Genomic DNA, 6,601 nt, shown 5'->3' on the forward strand with positions numbered 1-6,601 from the left:
ACTCTACTTGAAAATTCTCCAACAGACTCGGTGCCGCCATTAGACAGTCTCTGGCTGCCAGTGTTTCTTTTTTTTTGGGGGGGGGGGGGGTTGTTTTTCACATTCTGACTTCAGCATTACAACCTCAACCAACAAAAAAAGAAAAAAGGGGAGAAGAAGAAGAAGAAGAAGGCGGCGGTGGCGGCGTGATGGTGGAGGGAAATAAAAAAGGAGTAATATCGGGTCGATGAGAGTTCACGGACAATCCGATATATAAAAGCGAGTTTACATGCATAACGCTTCGACATTAAGATTTTTCACAGAGTTCAGCATATTTTCTAGAACTCTCCCTCTTTTTTTAATCTGAGAGGCCTCTTTGACAATGTCTCCCTCATGCAAAATGCATGAGCGCTCGTGGATCGATACGAGCCCCCTTTAATCTCTCCACGTAGACAGCAGCTCCCCGCCTCTCGGGCCTTGAACGCACCACCGCAGCGGACCACCCGGATCAGAGGCCAGAGGGATCAGAGTCCCCGACACGGGTCTCTCTGTCTCCGATGTCCCATGAACAACGCGTTCACGTGTGGAGTGCATCGTCCAATCATTGGATCCTGCAGTCCAGACGTAAACAACACGTTCTGTAACCACGGAGACCGTTATTACTCATTCTGGGCCCCAAATAAAAAACCCAAACACGCCGCCGCCGCCGCCGCTGCCGCCGCTGCTACCAGATACATAAAACACACATTCGCCTCTTTTACTTCCACAAAAGTACCACGATGTAAAAGTACTCCATTGTAAAAGTTCTACAAAGTCTCAAAGTTGGAGCGTCTTTAGTTTTTCTATCCTGACGTAAACATTTACAGATTTAAATGAAATTCTTCCCATTTGATTGGACTGTGGAAAAGTGGGCGGGGTTAGAGTTTCTTCACGTACTGGTCTTCATGTTCTGGTCCTCATGTATCGGTCTTCACGTACTGGTCTTCACGTACTGGTCTTCATGTTCTGGTCTTCATGTACTGGTCTTCATGTTCTGGTCCTCATGAATCGGTCTTCACGTACTGGTCTTCACGTACTGGTCTTCATGTTCTGGTCTTCATGTTCTGGTCTTCATGTACTGGTCTTCATGTTCTGTTCCTCATGAATCGGTCTTCACGTACTGGTCTTCACGTACTGGTCTTCATGTTCTGGTCTTCATGTTCTGGTCTTCATGTACTGGTCTTCATGTTCTGTTCCTCATGAATCGGTCTTCACGTACTGGTCTTCACGTACTGGTCTTCATGTTCTGGTCTTCATGTACTGGTCTTCATGTTCTGTTCCTCATTAATCGGTCTTCACGTACTGGTCTTCACGTACTGGTCTTCATGTTCTGGTCTTCATGTTGTGGTCTTCATGTACTGGTCTTCATGTTCTGGTCTTCATCTTGTGGTCTTCACATACTGGTCTTCACGTACTGGTCTTCACGTACTGGTCTTCATGTTCTGGTCTTCACGTTGTGGTCTTCATGTTCTGGTCCTCATGAATCGGTCTTCACGTACTGGTCTTCACGTACTGGTCTTCATGTTCTGGTCTTCATGTACTGGTCTTCATGTTCTGTTCCTCATGAATCGGTCTTCACGTACTGGTGTTCATGTTCTGGTCTTCATGTTGTGGTCTTCATGTACTGGTCTTCATGGTCTGGTCTTCATGTTGTGGTCTTCACATACTGGTCTTCATGTTCTGGTCTTCACATACTGGTCTTGAATGAACTGGACATCTGTCCCATTAATACTTTTAGTAGACCAGGACAAGAGGCCCCACTTAAGAACAATGTCTGTTTTCTTAGAATATATTTATTTTGAATATCAATATAATATGTGAATTCATTAAATTATGACTTTATTATAAAATTACATTCCCGAGACATTTTGATCCACACAGACTTGATATTCATAGATGAACATTATTTGCACATTTTGATGTTTTCTCTGACTTTAACTCCAACAGAAATATTAAATACCACGTTCCTTCCCCTCCATGTTGCTCCGTTCTCCTCCTCCATCCACAAGCATTTTATATGTTTGCTAGCTAGTCGGCCAAACTCATTTAATTGTATTTTTTTTACACCCCTGAGTGCCGATGAGTCATCGAAACATTTAAAACCTTTACAGAAGCTAAAGACGCTCCAAACTTCGGTTTCTCTGCCGTTTGTTCTTATTATGAAGCTGATGATATTCTATGTTTTCTGTGCATTGTGTTTTTTACAATACTGTACTTTATAATGTATATTTGGGTAAATGTGCTTAGTCACCGTTCACAGCTGAAGCGCCGCGGGCGTATTTAGCTTAATTCAGTCTTTTGTTCGATCGGTTTGTGATCCAAACGGACGTCTGAGGTGTCACAGCGTATTAGCTGGAACAGCCGGTCTCCCGGGGAGGCTGCCACACAAAAAAGAAAAGCCCCCTTCTTTTTTTTTCTGTAAATTTTGACGCACAAAAGAAAAGATTGCTTCGTTCCCGTTTCATCAACACGTTTGTTTACTCGGGATGTGCCAAAAAAATGCAGGATTTAGTGTCACATTTTTGTGCCGCCGTTTCCACGGAGCTCACACTTCTTATTATCAGACCTTTGCTTTTTTCAAGCTGTTACTCATTTTGTCATTTAAAGTTTCTATTTTTTTTCCGAGGCGTCGACGTCAGATGCTCTCTCTCGTCTCGTGGCGGCGGAGCTTTGATCAAAGTGTTTTTCCTTCGACAGATTTAGGAAACAAAAGAAGGTTTGCTTCAGTGTTTGTAAATATTAAATGAGGTTAAAGAAGCGTTATAAGGTTTAATATAAAAAATAAAAATAACACGTTCTCGGAGGAAATGAGGACAAACGGAATAAAACATTATCGCTGTTATCTTGTAAACTGTTAACGAACAAAAAAAGAATATTATAAAAGGATCCATCGGTTAAGTGGAGTGTATCGTGTAGCGTTTAAAGGAATGATCCAATATGGCTGATGCATCAGCTTCTCCCCCCCACCATTGTCTTCCCTCCCCTCCCACCCCCCATAATGCAATGCAGCTTTTGTTCACTCATTCTTTTAACCGTTTCTTTGGCTGCGAGTTGTCACGGCGGGGACAAATTAAGGAAGCGGTAATAGGGTTATGTCAAGTAGACGGAGGTGCTCGGCTCTGTGTGGATGCCTCCCTCCCTCCGTCTCCATGAAAGGTTACCGCGCTCGCCGGCGGTTTGTGTCGCCCCCCCTCCCCCGCCACCGCCGCCACCACCACCGCCGCCGTAATGAGAAAGGCGACGGACGAGCCTCGATCAGTCCTGCAACACCTACTGACAGATAGCATTTAGGCTGGAGAGAGAGGGGGGAAAGAAGCATTAGGGAAAGAGCGAGCGAGCATCACAGGAAGTAATACGGGGCGACGTGAGCGTGACGGATGGCGGCGGACACGCGCGAGCGGGAGAAAACAATCCCTCTCTCTCTCGCCCGAGGGTGCTGCTCTGTTTTACCTATATGACACCCTCACATGTGTGTTTGTAATTTTCACATTTTCCTTCTCGGAGCATCGATATTAAAGGACAGGCGTTAAAAAAACCCGCCGTCTTCTGAAATATTGAGGTTCGGGGTGATATTACATTCATGACTCCCACTCCCAGATATTACACTCACATTTCTTCCGCCTCCTTTGGGGCAGAATTTTCTTAACAAAAAAAGCCTCCTTCCTCCCGTTTTTCTTGGCCGTTTCGGGCGGGCAGATGTCCGTGGAGAAAGGAATGTGCATCGGTGCGAGAGTCCCCTGTAGCGACGTTTGTGATGGTGATGGCGGTGAGCGGCGGCGGCGTGGAAGGAATGCGAGGAGGTGGCGGGGGTTGTGATGTTGGTCAGAGGGTCAGGGTTGGATCTTAAGTAAGAACAGCAGCAGCAGCAGCAGACGCTCCGGGCTACCCGGCGAGACTTTATAGGCTGGCAGGTGTCTATGCACACACACACACACACACACACACACACACACACACACACTCACACACACACTCACACACACACACACACACACACACACACACACACTCACACACACACACTCTCTATTTAAGTTCTCAAAAACATGGGCACAAAAAAAAAAGGAATTTGCTCCAGGTGACGATGAAAAGGCCTCGTGGTACAAAGTGATTCAGAAGGGAAGACGGGTCACGTTTAGTCCTGAACCTGGTCTTAGACTCGGAGCTGGTTTTAGGGTCTAGAGGTCTCTCTTTGAAGTCTCTTCAAATTCATGTAAAGTGTTTGTTGGAATCCTTGTTCGTGTAAATCGTGATCAGGATTTGGACGCGTCCGACCCCGACCAATCATCGCTGGTCGCGTGTGTGATGTCATCACTACTCGGCGGGGTCCCGAAGCACTTTTACTATTTCTAATTTTTTTGTGTGGGTCTTTCTTCACGCTGTCGCGGCAGGGCTCTTGTTGCCATGGCAACAGAACGTGTTTCCTTCCATTCCATTCTTTTATAGCCAGTAAAGCCGTCTACGAACTACGCGGTATGAAAACGGCAGTTATCATCAGACGATCCATTCAGAGCCTCGAGTGCCGGATTGATCATATACACGATCGATTGATCGATTGATTTTAGAGCTACTTTTAAAGTTTCAGGCAATTGCCAGAAAGGAAAGAAAGGATGGGGCTTTTTCATGAAAAGCTCGTGTGTTGATTATTTGTCTGAGTAACTGATCGTTGACATCGTAGGTTAGCGGAGTCTCCATGATCCTGAAACCAAATGTTTGGATAAAAGAGGAGTGAAAGATGGCGTTAACCTTCTGGTGACAGGAAGTAGGTGCAGCTTAACTGTGAGGCTACTGATGATGGCATTCATTTATACAACGGATCCACATTTACCTGAAGCATTCTGGGAGTTTCCTACACACATATATATATCCTCACGTTCCCTGATACCTCGCCGCCCCGGCCTCCGTTTCCTCCGATGCTCCCCCCCCCCCGTCTGTCAGTATCGATGTACCATTCCTCACCGCCGCCGCTGCTTAAATGTGGTGTAGCTCGCAGCGTGTGAACCCCCGACCCCTCTGGGAGACACGGACCGCGTTGGCGGCGGCGGGTGAGGCGAGGAGGGGGGAGGTGGAGGTCTCCGGTTCCCCCAACTGCCTGTTTGGAGTAATGGTCAAAGGTACGGCTGCTGGAAAAAGGGAACATTAGCGTCCGATGACCAATCTGCTCCCAAATGGAAACACGCTTCATGTCACCGCACCAATCTATGTAATTGACTTCACTTTGAGGCCGCGGTCGTTATGGTTACGCTTGATTTTCGTCCTTTTTTTTACTTACAGGACGTCAATGATATCTGAAATTTGATATTCTGAGGTTTTTTGAGAATGATTGCTTTGAATTGTGGGAAATATTTCAGCTCTAAAGAAACTGTCCGGAGTAAGGAGCAGCGCCGGGTTCTCGCCGCCACCGCCGCCAGGTAGCGCGTTGAATCTGGAGACGACAGGTGAATGCAATCAGGGAGGTGACAGGAGAGTAGAAGCAGCGACGCTCCGGACCCCGACGATTGGATTTGAGCACATCGGGCCGACTTATTGATCGGTAACTTAGCGTGATTACACCTCTGTGTGTGTGTGTGTGTGTGTGTGTGTGTGTGTGTGTGTGTATGTGTGTGTGTGTGTGTGTGCACTTCCGAGTTATTAAAATAAACCGAATGCTCCTAAGTGAAGCAGGAACCAGAGTGTGTAGATGTGGATCCAGGATGAGGATCAGGGTTCAGGTCTAGAGTAGCCCGTCTGTCTGAAGACATGTTGCAGCCTAACACTCGGGGATGGGCAACGTCAATAAAAACCCTCTTTGGAATATTAAATATTAACATGTGATATAAAAAAAAAAACATTCCAAGAAACAGTTAATAGATTCAGATAAACAGGTAATGTATGTTTATCGGCTGATTTAAGGAGCAGGTTTATCGGAGCGTCGGAGGATTTTCATACGAGGGTCGGTTTCTGTCTGACATCATTTCTAGCAATTAAATATATATATATATGAGTAGGTTTCACATATGTGGAATCAAACCATTAGCTATATGTAAGAGTTTTATTATTTAAAAGTGTAAAAACATACCATGTGGTGATAGCAATAATGATTTAAATTGAGTTTTAATCAAAAATATGAGATAATTCTATAGAAAACACAAGAAATCCAAATAAGTTGTTCTCTATGTTACTGAGAACTTGTTAAATATGTGAAGGGAATTTAAATAGTTGAAGATAAACGATCACGACCACACAAAATGACATATTTGAGGCCAATTCATCTTGAGGAAAATACAAGAATAATTTGATTTTAAGTTTGAATATATGAATTTATGTATATATGTTTGATCAGCTGCAGGAGATGTTGTGTTTTTGTGTTATTTTTAGATTGGCCTGATTTAGTAGTTGAAAAGTTGCTTTTTTTATTTTATTTCTGGGAGTAGCTGAGGGTTCAGGGAGGATGATGACCATATTTGGAAAACCTCAGCTACAAAGTAATGAAGTAACTCAAACGCGTCGCTTTCCTGTCCGTCAAATCCACTTCCTGTCTGCGTTTAAACTCGTTTGTAAGCGAGCGCTCAAAATGGACGCACGTGTACTCGGCCGCCACGTT

This window comes from Eutrigla gurnardus, assembly GCF_963514095.1.
Source record: "Eutrigla gurnardus genome assembly, chromosome: 20".
Taxonomy (NCBI): Eukaryota; Metazoa; Chordata; class Actinopteri; order Perciformes; family Triglidae; genus Eutrigla; species Eutrigla gurnardus.